Genomic DNA, 24,196 nt, shown 5'->3' with positions numbered 1-24,196 from the left:
TTGGCTTAAAATATTAATCAACTTTCACTTTTTGTTTGCATCATCATAAAAAACATTGAACAAATGAAAATGTTGACCTTATGGTGGTGCTAGATTCAAAATTGTTAAAGGGGCAACATGTAAGAGACTACATTGTTGAGTCTCATCGGTTGGGTCGAACCACTAACTGTATTTCTTCCTAATGCACAATCGATCCAATCAATCCAACATTTTTCGAGACAATAACTCAAAACCACCGATCTGAACACCATGGTGCCACTAAAGTAAAAATCATTGGATCACCACAGTCATTAGGATATATCATCTGGGTACCATGAAGGTCCTACAAAACAATGTCATCAAGTAGATGTTGAGACATTGCCTAGAAAAAAACAAAAAACTTCGACCTGCTGGTAGCATTAGATGAAAAATCAGAGAACCACCAAAGTTGATGGGATTCCCATCCAATAGTGAAACCTTTCACTAGAAACCCGAATTGTAATTGTTTTTTGGAAACTAATTGGCCCTTATTATCGGAAAAAGGATCAATGTTCAAAGGTTAGACTAGCAATTAATTAGTTCAAATTAATTGCTAGTGTAACCCAGATTCTTTTAGTCAGGTCACGGCTCTGAGTTCAGCTGAAAATGCAAAAAAATAACAACAATTTTGAGTAATAAATGTGAAATCATCTTTTTACTGAGCCTTATATTGAGTTTTTTTTCCAATTTACCCACACAGGTTATGAGTAGGCAACCTAATTCTTTCCAGGACACTTCACAATCCATCCAATATGCATTCAGTCTGAACTGAATTGACGGACAAACCAACAGACGGATCGAAAAAGCTGTATCTTAAAACAACGCAGCTAATGTGACTCATGAAATGTCGTCCAAGTGGAAGACATGACAAGGTGTTTGCCTCGCTCTTGGCTTGGCATCAACTGTGGTGCTCGATTATATTTTGCTTTGCTTTATTTCTATCGCCTTTTATTCAATTTTCCAAAATGACGGCCGACCGTATGCGCAATAATTCAAACTTCAGCTCCGATATCCGAGCACGAGAAAAGCTCATCGAGAGTTCTCAGGGTACACAATCACATCACACCCGTTCCTCTCTAATAATTCGCTCTGTTAGTTCATAGTCCCCTTGGTTTCAGCAACAAACAAAAAAATACTTGTACAGTTGAACACTTTGGGCTTCGCGGCTGTCAGAGAAATCTGAACTCACTCCATCACGTCTCCAGCGCGCACACACACACACACACAAATAGCGCATGCCTTCACAAGAATCTCACACACATCCCGCGATTGTGATGCACACCGCTAACACTCCCACAGTGCCTTTTTTTTCAGATGTAGTAACACAAATGGCTCTCCAAAAATAAGCACATACAAATACACACACACGCACATATGTGCACGCACACACATGCTTGTCAGCGCTGTAGGTAATGGGGGATTTCCTTTCTATTCCAGACACATTTGTCAGACGGATCTCTCCCTGTCTCCCCTCCCCTCACCTCCCAGCCCTCACTCCACTCAGGCTGTGGTCCACTCCTTGATGCTTTCCTCGCCCCACCCCACCCCACCCCACCCCCCACCTTCCCTTTTAGCTCCATAGCTCCTCTACAGGGCTCCTCATGAATTATTTGTGGCAAGATCATAGCAATCGCTCATGGCTCGTTAAGCAGTGTACGCATGGCCTAACAGCTCGATGCTGTGCCGGGGTTGTGTTCCAAGCTCAGCCGTCTGCCGTTGCTGTCGAGACACAGGCGACTATTAACCCCCCCCTCCTACACACACACGCACACACACACTCTCACTGCATATATGCAAAATCACGAACACGCCATCTTCAGAAATGCAATCTTTGCCTGCATGTGAAATTGACCAACCAAAGTCACTTACACGCATGAAACTGATGATAAGGTTTGCATGAGGAGACATTTTGAGATCGGAGCATGAGCCGCAGTGACGGACAGGTAGGATGATAAACACACCATGCGGACGACTTGGCCATGTCGTTCCCTCCCTCTCCTCAAAAGTCATTGACCGATGAGTCATCCAGCCACCCTTACACTAATCCCTCGAGTGGGTGGTTAGAGGGATCACACACACACACACACACACACACACCTTGCCAAGTTTAACAGCATCTGTCTCCGAAGTCATGCTCGTGGGAAGGGCTCAGCAGCTCAGACTGCTTTTTTTAATATCTCGTCATAAGCTGATTCATAAGAAGATCACAAGTACTATTACAGCAGCATGAAGCAGAGCTTATGCGTCGTCTGTTAACAGGTAGATGCTGCCAGAACAGTGAGCATAGGGGGGGACACATAACATGCACACGGCCTGAGGGTTTATGAAAATGTGTGTGTGTGTAAGGTGGAGGATTTGCCAGCTGCAATGAGTCACACCCTGAGTCACTCCGAGGGGCTGCACATCGACTCTCAATGAGGTCTGAACCTCCTTTATCGGGGAGATTTAAATTCTCCTTTTTATCAGGGGTGTCTTTACTCCTCTGTGTCTTTCCCTTTTTTTTAACACCCCGTCTCGCTTCAAAGACCGAATTCAGTTTCTGTGTGAGGACATTTTTGTTTTTTCACCCAATGAAAGTGGTCCAAAGGGTGTTGGAGAGAATGGGAGTAGCAGTTACAGCAGGTCTGTTTCCTCTCTCCCTGTACTGTTGGTGCTCCCTTCTCCAGCCTTTTGGTGACTTTTATTTAGCTTCAGGTCTCATTCCTCATTACCCAGTTAGATCATATCAGCAATTCTATCCATCACGGATGCCTCTTAATGTTGCCTAAGAACATTGTTTTAACCCTAGATGCTGACATGACAGTACACAGTCAATGCGCCACAGGAGTCATAGTAATCTTGAGGACAAAAAAACCTATTATTACTACAAAAAAAATTATCTGCATATTAGAGCTTGCAGCAATTCGGAATTTATGAAGTAGTTGATGACTGAAAATGTATGTGCAGCTACTATAAAAACTGTTTTATTGTTTCAGTCATTCTTTTCTACCAAATATTTCAGAATTTTCATTGTAGTGAATGGAATTTGGGGCGATTTTGGACTGTTGATGAACAAAGCAAGTGATTTTATGATTTTAGGCAGTAGGAAATTGTGATAGACATTTTATTTATTCTTGTTTTCCATTGTTGTAAAGACTATACAGCATGAATAAGAGACTTTATATATATATGTGTGTATATATATGTGTATATATATGTGTGTGTATATATATGTGTATATATATATGTGTATATATATGTGTATGTATATATATGTGTATATATATATGTGTGTGTGTGTATATATATATATATATATATATATATATATATATATATATATATATATATATATATATATATATATATATATATATATGTATATGATTTGGTTTGGTCACTTTTTAAATTTTTTGCTGGGGTATTACTATAATATGTTCAGCTTTAATGCTCAAAAAATGCTCCTGTCTCTTTAAGGCCCCCCCCTCCCAATACCCAGTTTCCTCTGATTGGCCAGCTCACACATGCCTGACCCCGCATCATTACAACCATTGCTAAATGAATGCCAAACTAGCCACGAGGCATACATCACTGAAACATGTGACCTCGTGACATAGTGTGATGTCACAAAGTCGCAGAATTTAAGGCAGGACTACTGACGAGGCGTTTCAGGAGCAGTGTTTTCTCTGGGAGAGTGGAGCTTCTGTTGCTGCTGACTTGGATCTTTTCAACCTTTAAGATCTTTTATGTGCACAAGAACATATGCAAAACAAGAGGAAAAAAATCCAAAAAGAATAATAGGTCTCTTTTAAATGAGCAAACAAATGCAACAGCATGCATGACTTTGAAGAGAGACTGCCTGAAAGTTTGCCCCTTGTCCCCCTAGAATGATTATCATATCTGAAGACATATTGTATGAACCTCTTCAACTCTTTCAACTCACCCAATCCTTGAGTTTTGTTCAAATACTGTAGGCTTGCCCTTATTTGAATTCTTTCTTTTCAGCCACACTAAGTTCAAGTTCCCCTTCCTTTAGTCCAAATTACCAGATTTAGTCGAAACCATGCTCCTGTAGTAGCGAAAAGATACACAGTAATGTTTCCTGGCTTTACCTTAAGATCTCTTTGTGTGAATGGCTAATAATATTTCTCATGACACTGAGTTTCAAAGGAGAAAGTCATCTTTTCACTCAGCCGCAGTGAGGTCAACAGTACCGGTCAGCTAGAGAGAAAAACTGGCAGGGATTCAGTCTCTTGCTCAAGGACACTTCAGAAGGCCGTCTCACAAATCTGCCATCCTTTTGCCCTTTACAGCGAATGGAAGTATCACAGCTCCGGCGGGAGCTTAACAGTGATGTCAGTGTTGTGTTATTTATCATTCGCCAATTTGTACAGTGCCAAAGGAAACTGTTATAGCACACATCTCTACAACTCGGCATCTTAGCCCCTGTGGAAGAGGAATGGAAAATATATGTTGTTGTGTAAACGTGTACATCACGACGAGGGTTTTGGCGCTTTCCAACAACACTTTGTGGCTCAATGGGCTTCCCCTTTAAAAGTGTACCACTGATCCTACATTAGATACAGCTTCATCCTCCTTATGGCGGTGGATAGCCCCGGATGAAAGGCTGACTGAATTGAGATCAGAGTCCCACAGGCGAGTCAGATACACTCACATACAAACTCACAACGGTCTGTGACCAGTGCCTTTGGGCGATTCCTACACCGAGAGCTGCTGAGATGTTGAATGGAGACTGGGGTTGACGTGATGCAAGCTGAAAGCGATGGGGTGCGGCAAGCCGAGATGAGAGATGCTGTGTCAACTCTGCTCCACCCTGTCAGCTCCCGGAGTGTGTACTGGTTAACCACCTCTGGCATCTGGACTAAATATTATCACTGTAATTATAACACTTGGTACATATACATCATTTCATGCGGTCTGTTACCGGTGAGAGTCTTACCGGTTAACGTCTACGTTACTGAAGTTTGGCGCTTCATGGGAAGTCTTCAAGGAATAATAAACCCTTTTTCACGGAGAGACATTTTGACGTGTTACAGTAGGAAAAGCACAGGCGATAAACAAGAAATTAATGATGGGTGAGTTATATTTAGCTGCTTATGAAGGTGTCAACAAACATATAGCAATTAGCTGAACGGCATCTTTGTGAACAGTTACTAATTATATATATATTTTTTTAAGGCCAATGCAACAGCTTTAGCTCATTTACAACAAGATACAGACTGTCTTGTTTGCATCACGCAGTGTGATTTGACTTTTTAATGCAAATATGTAGCCTAACAAAAGTAGCGTAGCTTATTTGGGATATTTCAATCATTTGACCACAAGGCTACCAGTGGGTTAACCATCGAGGAATGATAAGTTAGTAGTTAGTTTGGGTGCTTCTCTTATTTAGCCATATATAGAATGGTGTAGTTTGTAATCATAAAACCTGGAAAGCAGTTAGCATTTTCGCACACCTTGATCCCTCGTCTAGTCTATGAGTATTTTTAAATTGGTTTTCAGGTAAATGCCTGAAAAAAGGTCCTTGGTTACTACCAGCTTAAGATATTTACGTTTTGCTCTATGAGGTAAAGTACATCATTAAATGTCCCACAATTGAATGATACAGCGCTACGTGTCTAAAAAATGGTGATTGCTAACAAGTGGCTAAATGAGACCACAGAAGTCATCGGGGACATTAAACATCATCACAGCAAACTAGGAGACTCATCTACTCGCAAGTCCATCTTTACAAGTGGACCTCAGTTTCCAGCTCTAACTTTACAACTTGTACATTGATCAATTTATAGAAAACGTGTATAGTAACTGTGTAGTAAGACTCTTAGCGGTGGTGATGTTTAAGTCATGCAACCAGAATGAAGTCAGCTTAGAGGCGAACATTAGCTTTTTACTTCTATAGATTTAATTTACACTGTGAAAATCATGAAAGTGGTGTTTATCTTTGAAGATTATCTTGTAGTATCATAAAATTGTTTGCCACACAGTTTAATCTTGGAAATATTCCAAAATCCAATTAAAACAAAATGCCACAGGCTTCTTTGTCAAGGGAACTGGGCCAATGCTAACTTCTGGGTCATCCCTATGCCACTCTTCTGTGTGATAAAGCACTAAACCTGTTCGTGTAGCTTTTGGCAACTATTTGACCGGCAATCTAGAACATGTTCTCTATATTATTTCAACAAATGTGCCTGAGTACCAAAAACTGGCCTTATTAAGGAATAAATCAACTGCACAGAAGATTAAATACATGAAATTGAAAGTTAGAGGTGGATTTTAGCTTAATAAACTGATGTTTTGCTTGTTGGCAATGTCACCAAGTGGAGCTCAGGTAACGTGATCTGTGTCGAGCTGACATTCTCACAGCCATTGTGCCGGCAAATTAAGCAATTTTTTTGGTGTGATTGCAGATGTGCTGGACTAGGATTGCTCGACTGCAAGCGGAGACCGTCTGGAGGTAACTTGGCTTCACTGTCATGACAACACCAGGCATCCTACGCTCAAGCCTGGAAACAATCCAGTCTTTACGCTAAGATAAACTAAGCTAAGCTAAGCTGCAGTTCCATCGGTGTAGCTCTTTTTATGTAACCCTCGGTGAGAAAGTGAGCAAGCCTAATTCTTAAAAAGTGCAGATATATACAAAGATATTTTTTCACATATGTTGCGGTGTCAAAAAGCTTCCTCCTCCCTCTCTCCATCTGTGCACAGGGCACAAACGCTGACTCCCAACATGTACAGCAGCTCTCCTCTCCTCTGCTATACTCTTTTCCCTTTTCGGCACAGCAAAGCCAGTCATTTGTTACCATTAGCAACGGTCCTCAGGTACCCCGACTCATTGTGCTGGGATCACGTGGCATTTATGAGGGGAAAGACGAGGAAAGAGGGTAGAAAAGCAAATGGGAGAAAAGATAGTCGTGGACGGAGACGAAGAAAGGAATAGATCGGACAAGAGGAAGAGAAGTGGACATCACACGCCACATGATCAAGGCCCTTCTGCTTTTAGATGGACGACAGCCAGAGATTCGGGCTGATCTAAGATAATTTGGGGTCATTCTCCAATAATGGACTGAGGCATGATACGGATAAGGAGGTGCAGATTCTGTATCAGTGCTGAAGAGAGGGGATGTTGCTTTGCCTTTCAGACGGAGGAGAATGCTATTGATCACCTCAGCCGGGCATTAGCAGCTATCAACAGCGATACGGCTGCACTATCCAATATCCAGATGGCTAATCAAATGAAGGGGAGGCTTTAATGAAATGATTGATTGGATTCAACAGTTAAAATTAAAGCTACATAATGCGGCTCTGACCAGCAATCAAATGGAGATCACCACAGAGGCCGGAAGTAAACACCCAACCCGCAGTCACCTTCGCGTGAACTCCAAAAACTGAGAGGTTTGAGAAGAAGATCTGACTTGTAACGCCACCCAAAAAACATTCTGAGATTCAAGAGAAATTTCTCCCCTTAACAGCAATGTTTACATCCTAGTGTGTTTTTTTTGTTGTTTTAGGAATTCATAATTCCATCCAGCAATGGTGTTTGTTTGTTTTTGCCTTCTGTCTGAACCCAGCCGAGGCTGGTCCGTCGGTATTTGACGACCTGAGAATGAAACTCTCTCCCTGCAATGATACCTGCTCTCTTCGTCAGCAGTATTTTTTAACAAAGACACCCCCTTAAGAAATAAAAAAAAAACCACACCTCGCATTTGGGATTATTTTGCCCGCGACTCCCGCTGTTAAAACAGCAGGTGAGCCGCATGTGGTGGAAGCTTGTTGTCAGTTATGTAACCGAACGAACCCAGCGTGCACAGAATGACATAGCAGCAACCAGGTGCACTTACTCATTTTTTATGGCTTTATTTGATAGGACAGCTTGAGATGTGACAGGAAACTGGATGACATGCAGCAAAAGGGCCACAGGTCAGGCGTGGGTCGGGTATCCACGCTCCATTCTCAAGTAGTGACGTGTAATGTGGTCATGTAGCGATGACCGGATGCCGCTCACGTTCTTTTATGAACGTGTTAATCTACTAAGTTCAGCGAGACAACAAAAGTCTAGTGCTGAAAGATTCTTGCAAAATCGCAGATTAACTGAATAAAAAAAAACTTTAGGCCTGAATCCACAGATTTATTTTCATTACCGATGAATCCGCTGAATATTCTTTTGACAATTCAATTCATTTTTTGTTCTACAAGTGTCAAGAGATCACATCGGATTTCACGAAGCCCAGGGCGATATTCTTCAGATGTCTGACAGTCGGCCCCCAAACTCAAAGACATCCAGTCAATTATCACATTAGACGATGTAAAGCGGCGACTCCTCACAACTGAGGAACTACGGAAATTGTTCCCACTCTGCTTGAAAATTGACCCACTAATTGATTCAGCGCTTATCAAAGTATTTGAAGATAAATTGACTAATTGTTTCAGTGCCAGAACATTTAGAAAAAAAAAAAAGAAATGGTAACGTTTCCAGATATGAAATGAGCTATTTTAAACCGTCTCCTCACCCACTGCATGCTGGGATAGGCTCCGCTCTCCATATTAATTTCTTTCTTTTTTTTACTTTTTTTTTTTCGAGGACATGGATGGCTTTAGCTTTTTTGATTTGCTGTTTGTGTTTTTGTCAAAGGTTAAAGTGTCAGTCGCGGACATTTTTTTCTGAATTACTTTCCCGGACACGCCGGTCTCACAGCTCTTTGTGTCAAATGTTCGGTAGAAATCCTACCTGAGGCGCACACACATACACAAAAACATATATAATTTAGTCTGCCGCTGGGAAAAAAAAAAAAAGGACCGAATGAGCTTAGGTATGAGGATGGACAGTTATTACAGTAGCAGCAATTTGTTACCGCGTGGCCTTCTGCTACCTTAAAAACAAATACCCTGCCAGCCTGTGAGAAATCCTCTTTCTCTCCCCATTTCCTGCTGTCTGTCTGTCTGTCTATCTGTCTGTCCATCCATCACTCTCCGTCTCCCCCCGCCCCCTCCTGCACTGTTTTTGTGGCTGCTCTTCAACCAGAGGAGGAGGAGGAGGGCCAGATTATGTACGGATTAAGAAGAAAAAAGCTTGACCCACTTGCTTTTTTTTCAAAGCGCACCAAACCCCAAAAAAGGGCCGTGCGGAGGCTGGCTTCCAATTCAGTGTCAGCACTTCTCTGTTGTACTGCGCGAGACACTTGAAGCTCATGTTTATTGCTCTTAAGACTATAATTAGCAGGGGCTGGCTTATGGTGTTAAAAATGCTTCCCTGACTTAGTGACTGATTGAAAGTTCCCCGTGTAAATCTCCTTCGTGCCTTCGAGTTTTTAACCATCACGTGGCCAAAAGACACGCAATCACCTCACGTTGTTTTTTGTTTTTTTGTCAAGGTTTGATGGGCTTCCTCGCAGGTTAGGTAGCATTATGCATTTTTTTCCAATCCCCGAGAAGATAACACAAGAACGGAGGCGAGAGCCAAGTCAGCACACCGAGGAGGAAGAAGAGGATGGGGGGGGGGGGGGAGGAAGGTGGTGGTGTTGGATGTGGAGTGGGGGGGGATGTGTGAGACAGAGATAGAGAGGAGAGGCAGCGGAGATAACCGCCAAGAAAGTGGAGGGGAGCGGGAGGAGGCGGTGGGGAGAATAGAGAGAAGTGACAGTGTGATGTAGTGACAGAGGAAGTGGAAGGAGGCGAGAGGCAGCAAAAAGTGGCAAGACAAAGACGCAGGGAGAAAGCGACGCGAGGTAGAAAAGGAACCTGGGGAGTGAGAGGGAGAGCGAGAGGAGGGGAGTGAGAGAGAATGAGACCCAGGAGGTAAACTAATCACCGAGCACGCAATGCAATTTTCTGGCTCTGTGCCTCCACTCCACCATACTCCTCCTCCCCTCCTTCGCTCTCGCTCCCTTCCTCACACCATGCTCCCCCCCCCACCACCACCACCACCACCCCCACCCCTCCTCCTCGTCTCGGGGGCTCTTTTTACTATTCTGCTCACACACACTGTCTCTTGCTCCTCTATCTATCAGGCCGTACCATTCCAGCGTTCCCCTCCCTCTCTTTAGTGTTGCCCGGCAAACCCCCCCTCTGCCCCCCCAACCCCCCTGCCCGGAAAAATGGATCGAGCCACTCTGGCCATCAGCTTTCCAAAAAAATATGCTGTGGATGAAAGGAGGGAGTGTTTTTTTTTTTTTTAATGAGGATGTGGTGTCTTTTAGATGGTGATTATCCAGCACTGGAGGATGTTCTCTCAGGTGTTTTTCCTCATACCTCGTCTTTCATGACGGGGTTTGCCTGCGACGAGGTGAATGATGGGAAAATACAACTAACAGTCAGCGAGAGCAACAAAAAAAGAAAAGAAGGAAAAGATGATATGAGGCAGAGGCTGTCTGTTTGCATTTGTGCATGCTCATGCGTGTTCGTGGTGTGCCTTTGCCCCGAGGTGGAGGCATTTAGGAAACGTTTGATATCGCTGCGGTAAAGGTTTGAAAGTGTGTTCAGTCTCTCTCCCGAGAGCGTCGGCGGTGCCTGCCTGCCTCACTGTTTTGCGGCGCCTTGATGATGATGATAGATGTTCGCTCCAGACATGCAAATAAAGGAGGCGGCTCCGTAGAGCTGCGCGCACGCTCTCACTCGCAAGTCGCACGCACTGCACACACACACACACACACGCACCAGCGCATGTGTATGTTTGAATATGATCAAGTCATCCATTGATACATTAATCTGCCTCTTTAGGGAATATACCCAAGGGAAAATGCGGGGGAAAAAGCTCCCACACACGGCAGTCTCCCGAAAAATGCCCCATTTTCACAGGCTTTACCGACTGGGAAGGGAAGATCAGTCACATAACGTTGCTAATCTGAAAGATAGGAGCCTTTTCTTTAAGAGGAAGGGGGCAAACGTGTGCGGGGGAAGCCAGCTAGTTCATTATTGACATGCAGTATATGTCACCTCATCCATCATAAGTGACACTGCTGCTGCTACTGAGGCGCACGGCGACACACACACACACACAGACACACGCACATGAACACACACTCAGACAAACGCACAGACTACAGGATCAATTTCAACATAAGCTTATCAAATTTTCACTCTTACACGACAGTATCGGTGCACATTCTCTCCGTCTTTCTCCATTTCTGTCACACACACACACACACAGATGTAGAATGTGTGAATATGCAACCATATCAGGCTTCAGCACATTAATTCCCAAAGCGTGTCATGAATATAACCGATGCATTACACATTACGACACTGAAAACACTTTTGCACGTACGTGTCTTTCCTCTCTAGTGCTAAAGCTGACGCACACACACATACGTGGCTGGCTACGCACACACACGCACACACACACACACAATCACATCTTTACACCGGGCTTCACACCATCGGATGGGAAAAGCCCCCGAGCTCCGTGCTAACCTGAGGGGCTCCAACGACACAAAGCATATGTGTGCGCCCCCGACTGCTCGTCGCTGACAGGCCCGCCGAGCAAAACCTGTTGTGACAGATCAAAACATCAGCGTGGCAGAGCGCAGGGAGGACAGAGGAAGAGAGAGAGGGAGAGGCAGACGGAGGCTGGGTGGGGGGGAGAGCACATTAAGTGGCCACCGTAACAACTAATCCAGAGGTGCTTTGGCTATGCAGGGGTACTTTAAGGTCACAGACAGGCAGCAGTGTAGCAGACTGAGAGAGATACAGTTACTGACAATGATGGGCGGAAAAAAATAAAATAAAGAGTCATCATAGTTTCCTTCAGGAACACACACACATACACGCACACAAAGCTGTGGTGAAAAGAAATATCTCGCCTGCCCATTCCGGCGTTTTCATCCCCATAAACAGCTTCCTCCCATCACCCGAACACCGGCTAACACAATGTGATATAAATCCCCCGAGACAGCCGCCTGGATTCATGGCGTCAGCTTTTTCCAGCTCTCTATAATAAAGGCTCACGCACAAACATACAAGTGCGCACAGCGAGTAGCAGACGCGACGCACATGTGCCGACTCTCCTGCTTTACCCTTTTTTTGTAGGGCTGGGGGAGGGTTAGATGGGAGATAGAAGGGAGTGGAGATGTGGCGGGGAGGGGGGGGATGGGGCCAGATCGATTGAGGTGTCCTGGGAACTCTTTCTTTCTTCCATGAATCTATGCAGGTAAAATCGGATGCTGACAGCACAAAGCCTGCACCCCATCCCCCCCTTCCAGACACCAGATCTAGGTGTCTGCACCCCCCTCTGAGGAGACTTCATCAGGCTGTTTGAGCAGACGAAACTCTACCTCATGCAGTTCCACTTGTCGTATCAATAACAGGAGTGTGTGCGTATGATAGCAGCTGTAGCTCGGCGTCTGCGCCTCAGGTTGGAAAAGGGAAGGGCCGTGATGTGTGATAAGATACATACTGTATCAGTGAGAATAGAGTAGTGTGTGTGATGTATTGACAGCACGACAGGAGGGATGAGTGTGGTTTCATGGAATAGTTTAAAGAAAATGGGGTACGGCATGTCAGTCTGACAGGTACAAATCTTCTATATTTTTTGTGTAAAACAGGCTGGACTGCGAGATGTGGCTGATATTGAAGCTCAGGTAATTGAAAGACCTAAGCACTGCTGAAGCCCTTTATTGGCAAGATTAAAGTAGAAATATTTAATACCTTACTATACACCAAACCTGGAATCACCTCAGCCCGAACCCTGAATCTGAGAGGTTTAAGATTTGAATACGACACGAACTGCTTTGTATTCATTATTCTACCCGACAGCAGTGCTGTTTGTTTTGTCTGCTTCTGTGGTGTGTTGATGTAGACGTCATGTAGATGACTTATCGACCAGAGTCCACTGAGATTTTCAAGGGGAGAATAGAAAGTCTAGCATTGACAGATACTTGGTAGATCGCAGAATTTCTGTTAAATTTTTTTAAAAAAAGACTGACAAAAGAAAAACAAACTGTGAAATGTGAAGTAAAGTTCCCTTTATGCTACACAAGAAAAAAATGTTTTGGTGTTGAGTGTTGAGGATTAGTTATGTAGTCTCTCAATTTAAAGATTAAAAGCTGCTCCTGTATCTTTTGCCAGGCGGAAGCACAATGACCAGACTGTGGCGGGGTTGGATGTTGTCTTTTAGTATCCTTTAAGCTCTGTAAAAACATCTCACCTCACCGCTATCACTGATGCTCTGGGTATCAGTAGCCCTTTTTAGATAGAAAAGGCGGCACATTTGCTCCAAGGTAAGGACGGCAATGTGCCACCTCAAGCAGTGGCCGGCTCATTGCTGCCTCGATTTTAGATAGCAGGCGAGGCGGAAATAAGTGTACCCTCCGAGGTGGAAAATCGGCGGACCAAAACAGACACCCAATTTGCCGGCCTCTGTCTAAAACCGCCGACCAAGCCGCCAAAAGGACGGGCAAATTGGCAGCTTGGCGCCCTGTCTAAAAATGGCTAGAGATTATTTGGGGCAGTTTCAATAACTCACTTCAGAGCTTTCCTGTCCTGGGCCGTGCACGAACCATACCGGTTTGCGATGTTCTCAGTCAGGATGCTTTCTAAATTGCTCTTGGTCTTTTCTGTACTTTCTCGTTGATTAATCTGTGATCATTCTTTGGATTGACTGATTACGCCCACAGTAATGTCTTCAGATGTCTTGTTTGGTTCAACAATCAGTCCAGAATACACAGAAATTCACTTAATTATCACATAAGAAATATTTGTATAAATATCTATGCATATCAAAGGAAATGTTAACATTCTGGCTGACAGTTAAATGAGTAGATTGATACCACTCTCATATCTATCGGTTAGATACTAAGCTATGGCTACAGTCAGTTAGCTTAGCATAGCTAAGCATAAAGATTCACTGCCCGCAGCCAGGAAACGGGCCACACTACAGCTCGAAGACCACAAAATAACCTGATGTTGTAACTCTTTTACATAATTGTATACAGAGTTAATAAACACAATATAAAGCGTTAATAAATGAGTTTCAGGGGTTTTTACCTTAAGAAGAGTCAGTCTAACAAGCTTTAGGCTACGCTAAAGAAACAGCATTGTAGCTGTAGCTTCACATGTTAAGTTAATTTAAAGCTGCGATTAGCTTTGTCATTTATTGTTGCTGGAGAAAACATTTAACATGCTGAATTGCTAGTAGTCAATCACATCTGAGGATTTCAAGGCGGTACCTTGTTTTTAATTAGTTTTAAGTGATGACAAAGAGCACACAGCACAACAGCACTCGTCGACATTGTGTTACTCTCTCCAGTCATGCATACCTTTCACCTGAAAGAAGTGGTACACTTATAAACCTGAACAGAGCCATGCTTCTTGTGTTTCCACGTGTCACGCGACATGATGAAACACATGTTGGCCATTACCGCGACAGAGCACTCTTAAGTTCAGCGGGTGGACGGAGAATAAGAGAAAAGAGGAGAGGGTCTGTGGTTGTTCGGATGAGAGTTTGAATGAGGTTATGTGTGTGTGTGTGTATGCGCGTGTGTGTGTGTGAGAGAGAGAGAAAGAGTGTGTTTGCCTGTAAATGTGGGCTGAGTAAGTGAATGAGGAGAAGCAGTAAGTAATGGTCAGAGTGGAAAAGATACATCTAGGATGGAATTGATTTTTTTTTTTTTTTTTTTTTTTTTTACAGCCCCAGATACACACATATGAGAACATTATCCCAAAAGTTAATATGCCGGATATATATTTCTTTATTTTCTGATCCAGCGACAAAAAACCTCACAATACCTCCTGTAATGCATTGTGATTAAAGGACAAGTCTGTCCCCATCTACTTCAGTTGTTGAGGCGGATGCTGCACTGCTTTTTCGCTGTGAAGCTCGGACTATAGACTACGAAATTACATCCGACTTTCTATCCACATTGGGGTGGGTAGATCATGACTTCATTAAAATTTTCTGGGTGAAATTAGCCTTTAATACTATGCACAGTTCTAAATTATATATAAGCATTATATAGGGCAGCAAAGCTGTAGTTTTAGAGTCTCAAATCTACAAATACATATTACTGAGCAGGCCATACAGGCTTCAACAAGAATATATTTTAACAATCACTTGAAGCTTATTTGACTCGAGACGAAGAGACAGCAGGAGAGAGTGAGAGAGGGAAAAGAGGGAGAGCGCATCGGAGAGAGCCGACGCCTCCTGGGAGTTGCTAAGTGATGGTAACCGGACTCCAACATGTTGCAGTCTGGGAAGTCTCCTGATGAATAGGAGGGAGCGAGGGCAGCGGAGGAGGGATGGGAAGCAAGACAGAAGAAAACCTAGCTGTGTAATGCAACGGGCTCGGTGCCAACGCGTCCATTTCATTCACAAAACCCCTGAGCAAGTCTAACCTGAGGGCTGAACGATCTGCTCCCACTCAGCCCGCGGGGGGAAAAGGACAGGAAGCTACTCTCACTTCTCCTCCTCCTCCTTCTCGCTCACTTTTATCCTCTCCTCTTCCGGCTTTTTTTCCCCTTCATATTTTTGTTTTATTCATCAGGCCCCCCCCCCACTCTCACCTCAAATTACACCTTTTTATGCAGCATCACTTTGGATGTGTTGACAAGACCAACCAGCCAAACCACCGTTGTTTTGGGACTCCCTGGGTTTATTAAAATGTTTTCCAAGTGTGAAATGAGTCATTTGGCACGGACATATTTTTTTTTCTTCCTTCTCCTTTTTCCTTTTCAAATGAAATGAAATTAAACGTTAATTATATCTAAAAGACTGGCCATCAGCTAAACACTCTCTCTCCTGCCTTGTGCTGTCTGGGCAGTGTTACTGCTGTAATTAACAGAAGCGGATGACTGACGGTCAGCGTGTGCCAGCATTGCACCCTGCTAAAGTTACAGTAGACTCTCCAAAAATTGAAGGAATATGGTTTTAAATTCTTCATAAAAAGCATCTCCCTCCCACACGCAGCAGCTCAGCTCACCCTGACCCTGGGGTAATTTGAGTTGCAGGAGCTGTTTCAGCCTGTCTGGTCATCATTTTGACGAGAAAAACAAAAACAAAAGAAACAAAAAAACAGCACAGGGCGGAAATATGTACCTGTAAAAGATGATCTGAAACTATAACTTACATCACTTTAGTTGCGATATTGAAGACATTTCTCTTCTCCTTCCAAACTCAGTGCAGCCCTCTCTCGACCTTAAGAAGCACACACAGAGCCTGAGACATACCTGAACCACTGAAAATGGTAGAAGACGCATAGCGGGACAATCCTGAAGCCATGCGAAGGTGTAAAAATGCTTAACGCAATGTCCTCTTAGATTTTGGATGTTATTATAGCATGAGGTGAGATATCTAATTTGATGACTTATAGCTTGTCCGAACAGATACTAACGAGGGACTCGACATGGACTTGTTGACACATGATGACTCATATGACTTGTCTGTGTTCATTTTATGGTTTCAGTTTAGTTTCCTCCGTCAAGGGGGTTATTTTTTTCCACTTGTGTCTGTTTGTTGGGTGGCAGGTTGGTTGAATGGTTTGTTGTTGTTGGTTTGTAAGCAGGATTCCAAATAAACTACCAAACAGACCTTTACGAAACTTGGATAGAGGATGGATCTCAGCCCAGAATGGACCCCCATTAACTTTTGGTTTGGATCTGGGAAGTCGTTCTCACTCTATTTTATACTGCGAGATAGGTGGTTTTTTTTCGACATTTTTGTTAACTTGTCAGGGAATAATACATGGGTCTGGATGAAGAAAATCAGGTGTATTTAGGTGGCCGGTGGCTATGAGTGAGAAGAATCTGATGGCGATCAAAATAAGAATCTGGATCTAGCTGATATAAGTATGTTTTATTTGATCGTGGATTATAGGCTTGAATGAATAAAAGGGCCTTAGTGGAGGTATGCACTCTACTTTGCGCCATTCTATTTTTTTCTGTTTGTTTTTTGAGTCAGTATTTCACCGTTTAAAAATGATGGGGAGGGGATATCTTTCTTAGCTGAAGAAGAAATTGAAATAAATAAGCTTTTATAATAGTATTTGCTTTCATTTATTACATTATTTCTCCCCAAAAACAAATAACTATTTTACATATTAATTAATTGTCATATTTTCTAACAGGTTAGAACAACTGGATTATTATTAGACAGGTATTAACACCTAACCTGATACTGCAGGTAAGACATATCTTTGGGGTGAGTGACTCGACTTAAGATTTGATTTGCTTTAACTAAGATAGCAACTGACTGGACACAAGCCGAGACTTAACTTGCCCCCGAAAAAATTACTTGGAACTTGTTTGAGAATTGGGACCAAATGACTTGAGGCACGTCTGCCTAAAAATAGCAAAATCATTTTCAGGCCAAACCGCTCGGCCCCGCTTGTAGTTTATTTTGCACGAAAGATTCCAGCAGAAGGTCTCATCACACAGCTACACAGTCACAAATTCATCCTACCCAGCACACATATTGAAAAAAATGTACAGTGTGCAGTGACACATTGAAGGTCGCGCAGTCACAGCAGATTAGTTTAAAATAAACTCTTTCAAGTTGGTCTTTTGATCGAGGGGAGCCTTCAGAACGGTGATACTCACAAAAAAACCAAACCATAAAAAGGTGCAACACATCGCTGAGCTTTAATACAGATTGCTTGTTTTATTGCAGGATAGGCATCTGCTTTGACTCATACCTGTTGTGTGTTTATATACATGTCTGTGGGTGTGTTAGTGGGTGTACGGTTTTAGAAAAATGGATCTGAAACAAATTTCCTGTCCTAAGATTAACCACATGTGGGCCTGTGTGCACGTGCAATATGGATGAATGTGTATATGTATGGAGGCTAAAAATGCTGCAGATCTTTTCCTGGGATAAAAAAGTTATGGGTGGGTGGACAACCAACAGGATCAACAAGAGGGAAAAAAAAGTCTCATGCAGCATGATTTTGTGATTCTTAAGCGGCAGATCGGTGCATGACTTTAGGAGCGGGTTGGGAGCTGGGGAGAGAGAAAGATCAGGAGGAGGAGGAGGAGGAAGAGGAGGAGGAGCGGGAGAGAAAGTAGGACAGAGATGTGTGGGCCTGGCTGTGAGGACGGTGGCTCTAATCAGGACTGAACAGCTGCTATTACTCCAGCGCTCTCTCAGGGAGAGCAGGCATACCATACTCATGCTTTAACATCAAGGAGGGAAATCTAAATCACACAGGCTCCCGTTAGGAGCAGCACACAGCTTTAGAGGAAAAAAAAAAACAACAGGATTTTCTCTTGTCTTACTACGCTAAGACACTGTGAGAGCTGCACACTGTGTGGTAGAACTGATCCGCAGATGAAAAGGATCAAGGTGGAACTGATGAAAAACCGTCTATGAACCTCACTCATTTGGACTCTGTCTGTCTCTCCGAGACAGGCAGTGATCGATCAAGCTAAACCGCTCACGACAGGCCTGTCAAGCCTTGGATTCTGCAACATGCCAAAGCCAAAGAGTGATGAGTTTGGAGTGTGTTGTTTTCTTTCTTCCTTTCTCTCTGTCTTTTTTTTGTTGTTTTTTTTTTACCCTTTCCAAAACCAAAAACAAAAGATGAAAAATGATTAAACAATGATCGAGCTGCAAACGTAAGCTTGTACGGCTAGCTTACTACCCAACAATAGCCTACTCAAGTAGTTTTAAAACTAACTGCATCGATATGTAGGGTTACAGGTTACTTGCTGTGTGGAGCTGTTTCTGGATGCTAAATGCTGTAGTTCAAGCTAATGTTAGCTGCTTTGTACTGCTCTAATTAGCCTCAAGACGGTGGATCCTGAAATGCTTTTATTCTTTTGTTAAAACAGACCTTATAATTTTTTTTTTTACTTGAAGGCGAGCACCATGTGGTAGTACAAAAACAAGGCTGATTTCATATTTAATGACTATTTGACTGAGAGATGCAGTGGCGCCCCCAGAACATTTTCATAGGGGGGGCCAGATGGGGCCAGGGAAAATCTTAGGGTGGCACACCAAAATGGTTCTTCTTGTGGCAACTCAGATTCAGTTCCAGTCTGTGGCTGTGTATTGCATTCCCCTTGACTCTTTTTCATTAAAAAGACAATATGCATCCAACACATTTACCTCAAGTTTGAGAAACACACAAACATTTCAGAAAAGCACAAAAATGTTGTTGTTTCTTCTGCTGCTGCTTGCGCTGACTTCCCGTCAGACTGCTAGCCTTTCAGCACATTAGCACCCCCACAGGTGGAGATTTAAATTACAGTTCCCTATTGAGCCAGCGCCTCAGTCAGTTAGGGAAATTGGTGGGAGCACTGGGGGCGCCACTTGAGACATGCGGCTTCAACTTAATTCTTTCAGCATGACGTAAATATTATATAATATTGTGTAATGTCGTCCGACAAAATCGTCAGTGACCAGCTGGACATCAGACGCCCGCTTTTTTCTACCTCTGTCAGAAATTACTGTTGGTATGTTTCAAAACTGACAACACATTTTCGAGCGTCTCGTGGGTTTATCAGGCAATGCAACAGTAATGGTACTGATACAGAGATTAGCTCTCATTTCCCATGACGGTTTAAATGAAGATAAAATGTCTTGATGAAGATAAAACTGTGTTTTAACAAGGGTTGTCACAATATACTGTGATTATGCTAATCGTGATATTTAGAATTGAAATATTGACACTGTGATAATGTGTAAATAATGCAGAACCACTAAAATCATTCCCATTTCTCTCCTTTCTGGCCCTCTTACATTTTTTTTTTTTTTTTTTGCCACGGTAATAGTGTGGTGAAATTCTGACAATCATCAAAACCTTATTTCTCATTCAAACTTTTTCTCCATCACCGTTTTCACGACACACAAATTGCAAGTCACCAAAGCCCCGGTCCCTGCAGCAGACCCTGCAGCAACAACACCCAGAAAACACCTCGCACTGAAATATTAAATAGCGAATGGAAAGCGACAGCGTCTCGAAAAATTCAGCAGTTTGTGGGGGGAAAAACAAGCTGTCAATATCAGCGCCCTGGTAGCACATGAAACTCGAAAAAAGAGAGAACCGGCGAGACAGCGACAGGGATGGAGAGCGAGAAAGAGATAGGGAGGACACGTTGACATAGTTGTCTCCCTCACTGTGGGCTAAGGTGCTCTTCTCTAACAAGGGAATGTCGATCTATATCTGAAGTGGACAGCTGAGCCAAAAGAGCTACAGTGTGTTGGTACCTGTGTCCGCCCAGGAGGCCATCCGGGGTGACATATCCCACTGAACTCTTCTCTCGTTCCTCCTTCTAGCCCGCTAGGCTGAGAACATTCAGAGGGTGAAACTGTTTGACTGTGAAGTTTTGAATTTGTACATTTTGTTTTAACACAACCGTGCCGCAAGATTTTTTTTTCCTCCCAGAAGGCAAACACGCTGTACAACCACGGCACACTTTGCGTAAATCCGCATCCACGCACTGCTGTTTGATCTACTCGAGTGTGATCCACATACAACTGTGTGTCATCATTCGCTGTCATCACCGCAGCCATCTGTTATGTCCCACACAACTGTTTGCATGTGTCAGACGGCCTGAAATACATGCTGTGATTTATTCATAAGGGTTTTTTTGTTTTTGCAGATATGATTGCAAGACAATTCAGTGATTAACAAACGACACCACACATGAGGGCTCTCTACCCGTAAAAGCCTTTTTTCTTTTTTATATGACTGATTTCACACGACTCCTACACTCCCACATAGCAAGATTGAGCGTGATTGATGTGATGTGTACGAACTAACCTTTGATAAGGCCAAACAACCAATGCTGTCATTTGTTTCTGGTGAGAAACCGTGCGAGGCCCGTTGCGTTAATTCAGTAATCTGCTGCCTCATTCATGCTTCACAATGACTGACTCATTCATCAGCTGCTCAGATACCAGCTGGCAAACAATGTAGAATCATTCTAATCAAACTTTTGCGCAAAGACAGCGCTAACCTTTCAATGTACTGAGACAAGGGGCAAGTCTTAAATCATGTAAGTTAATCAATCGCCAGAATATATGTTGGCAGTGTATGTTGAAACTCTCCTTTTTTTTCAATTTTACATTTCTTTAGGGCATGTTTTCTATTTTATGTTGTAACAACGCTGTCTATAAGAGTTTGTTAGATTAAGGCACAAAGGTTAGGGTCAGGAAAACCTGTTTTGGTTTGCCACAAACACTGCTGGAGATGTCCTGACTTGAAAATTGTTTCCGAAGGCTCCTTAGAAATATCCGGTGGATTCACACTGGCAAATGTTAAACGCAGTCTTAAACGGGGGTCACTGGCCTGGCAACCTCCAAAACTCCATCACCGCAAACCCCCACAGCTTACAAATAACACAGTCAGGTCATGAACATGTGATGTAAATGTGTTATGGCATGATTTGTGGAAATGTCAGCATGATACGTAGGCTTATAAGATGTACAAATTTGAAAGTGTTACTTGTTTACAGAAACGTAAATTGCCAGCATTTTATACGGCTGACTGTTTTGAATCTATCTATCTATCCATCTATCCATCTATCCATCCATCCATCCATCCGTTAAACAGTATTCTTACATTGTGTTTAAATCAACTTACCACACAGCAAACATGACGCCACTGTTCTAAACTGTACACAATGTACAAACAGGAGAAGGAACAGGGGGGTTCAGAAGACAGGCTTGGTTTTTCAACAAGCTAATTCTCGTAACCTTATTACGCTGTTGGTGCCCCATTACATGGACTTCCCACTGTGCCAGGGTTGCAATGCTTCCCAAAACTAAACATCTGGGAGCCGGTAATTAGCTAGTGTGAGTGTGTGTGTGTGTGTGCGTGTGCTTATTTGTGTTTGCACCCAGGTCACCTCCCCAACTCACATCAAACGGCTGCATCTCAAGTCTGTGACACACTTCCATCAAAGGCGGCACACAAGAGAGAGAAACGTCCTCAGAAAGGCTCAATATGTTACGGTCGGGTTGCGCTCCTAAAGCAGGCTGGGATATAAGCAGCACTATAAAGCACACGAACATGGGCGCGCACACACACACACACACACACACACAGTGCGGTGCTGTAAATGGAACAGAGTTTGAAAAAAGGAAAGAAAAACACAAGCTCTATACAGTGCAAATACACAAAAACAGGACTTGCAAGCGATACAGTACAGTCTGAGGGTAAATATACGGTAGATGCTGCTCTTTTCAAAGGAGAATTCTCCTCATACATCAGCCTCATGACAGAAAACCCATCTCAAAGACGTCTGTACAACTTCAGAGGCTCATGTTTTCTTATCCCTAACTGTATTCTGCACAGTGTCTGTCCATGTCAGAGTGCGAGGCGAGGCAGACTTGACTTCAAACGCTCTTGTCCCATCGAACAACACATCACAGCCCTGCCAGCTCTACCTTTGAAGCGCCCCGGACTGGAGCATGCTCAGTGGCGTCCGGTCAATAAGTCGTTAGTGGAGGCTTTAATGGCGGTTGCTCACCTTGTGAGGCTGTGCGCTGACCCCGAGTCAGACCGGGGACCACCGACGTACCACACCACACAGCCTCTTCTCACAGATCCAAAGGACAAAGAGGAATAAGAAATGTCGTGTGAAGATAAGGAATCGGTTTCTGAATTGTATTCTGTGCCTGTTTGTTGAAGCTAAAGTATACAAGCAGGCAACATGTAAAAGGAGATGGCGACATGCTGGTGATGATTAGCTCTTCATAGCTTATTTGCGTTTTTGCCGAGCATTAGATGAGAAGATTGACGCCACTCTCATGTTTGTCTGTTAAATAGGAAGCTCGAGTTTAGCATAAAGACTGTGCACGGTGTTAATGCTGATTTTTACGCTGTGGCTGCTCCTCAGGACGTTACATAGATGCTGCCAGCATCAGTTATGTCAGAGCTGGAGAGTATACCTCATTGAAAGAAGAGCAAATAACGGCAAGTGGAAAAGATGTTCTCTTTCTCTCCTGACTGACTGCAGCAAGAGTTCGATTTACCAACTGCGCCCTCCTGCTTTCGATTCGATTGGCTGAAGTTAGCCCCATGATCGACGGTGATGGACAAATGGTTCGTCCAATCGCCTGCCAAGTATTTCGGCCTCGTTTTCCACATGGTTTCTAGTGGCTCCTGTCCAGATGGTTCTGTGAAATAACCCATTTTGCGAAACAGACCATCTGGCTAGGTTGGGTCAAGCTATCGAGATATTCGGAAAAGATCAACATCACAGCCGCGAAGGCAATCACGTAAAAAGCATTGACAAATCCTTAATCAGTCCGGTTATATGTTCTGACCTCGTAATACAAGATTTGGCCCCCCGTGAAGCCCCTCACTGTCACAAGTGCAACTCACGGCCAGACATGGAATAAATAAACACCTCGCGCTACAACCAAGACAGGAATAGCTTTAATCGGGTCAAGTCACCGTGTGTAGACATTGTAAAAAAGATGTGACAGCAAGATTTAAAAGTAGATCAGTAGGCATTCATGAGGACCGGAGACTGAGATCAAAACCTCTTTGCATAGTGCATGGGCAGAGATGCTTTAGAGAGTCTGTTTCATGGCTCCTCTCATTGTGACCCCCGCTGAACCCGTCGTGTTTTCTACCTTCAGTTTCTCATTTCTCATATTTCCCTCTCTCAGTCTTCTTAGCCGATGTCGTCGAGGCTCTTTTTATGGGCGTGATGACAAACTGCTTTGTCGCTCCTCATTCCTTGGTATGGAGAAAGGTGATGTAACGGCATGCAAATCTCTCTCTCGCTCTCTCTCTTTATAAAGGAATACGCATAAACACCACACTTAATTTTGTATTAACAAGTAGTAACATTCATTTTAAAGACAAAAAAAAATCTTCCAGCATTGCTTCAGTTGTTCTATGGGCCTGAGAAAACATTTGCACACCCTTGAACAGTATGTGCTTTTTTTCATCTTTTGTAAAGATTGTGCAATCGTGTCTTGTCTTAAATCCATATAATGCGGCCATTGTGAGAATAGAGGAATAATGCGTATCTTTTATCCACTTTCCAGTGTATGTGGACAATGGGGCCCCTCTCCCACAGTTGAGTCACTATTAATTAGCTCTTTAAACATAAGAGGATCTGGTCAAGGCAGCTCCTGCCTTTAACAAATTCATGTTGAATGAGGCAACAATGGCGTACATCTTTTTTTTTTTTTTTTATTCCTCACATTAAAGGGAGGCATTGGCTTGTTTCCCCCCTTTTACTTTGGCAGTCAGATGAGATATTTCTGTGCCGACTGCCAACGTGTTTGTAGGCT

The 24,196-nt window shown here is 43.3% G+C and overlaps 1 protein-coding gene across 1 annotated transcript in view; it reads right to left on the bottom strand.

Moving 5' to 3' along the window:
* The window catches only part of xkr6b (XK, Kell blood group complex subunit-related family, member 6b), a 61,704-nt gene that overhangs the window by 9,432 nt on the left and 28,076 nt on the right, over positions 1-24,196 (bottom strand). The gene's annotated exons all lie outside the window — the stretch shown is intronic.

The sequence above is a fragment of the Sparus aurata genome, chromosome 22, assembly GCF_900880675.1.
Source record: "Sparus aurata chromosome 22, fSpaAur1.1, whole genome shotgun sequence".
Lineage (NCBI taxonomy): Eukaryota > Metazoa > Chordata > Actinopteri > Spariformes > Sparidae > Sparus > Sparus aurata.
Note: the sequence above shows the minus strand (reverse complement) of the source record. Positions and strands in the feature narration are given on the sequence as shown.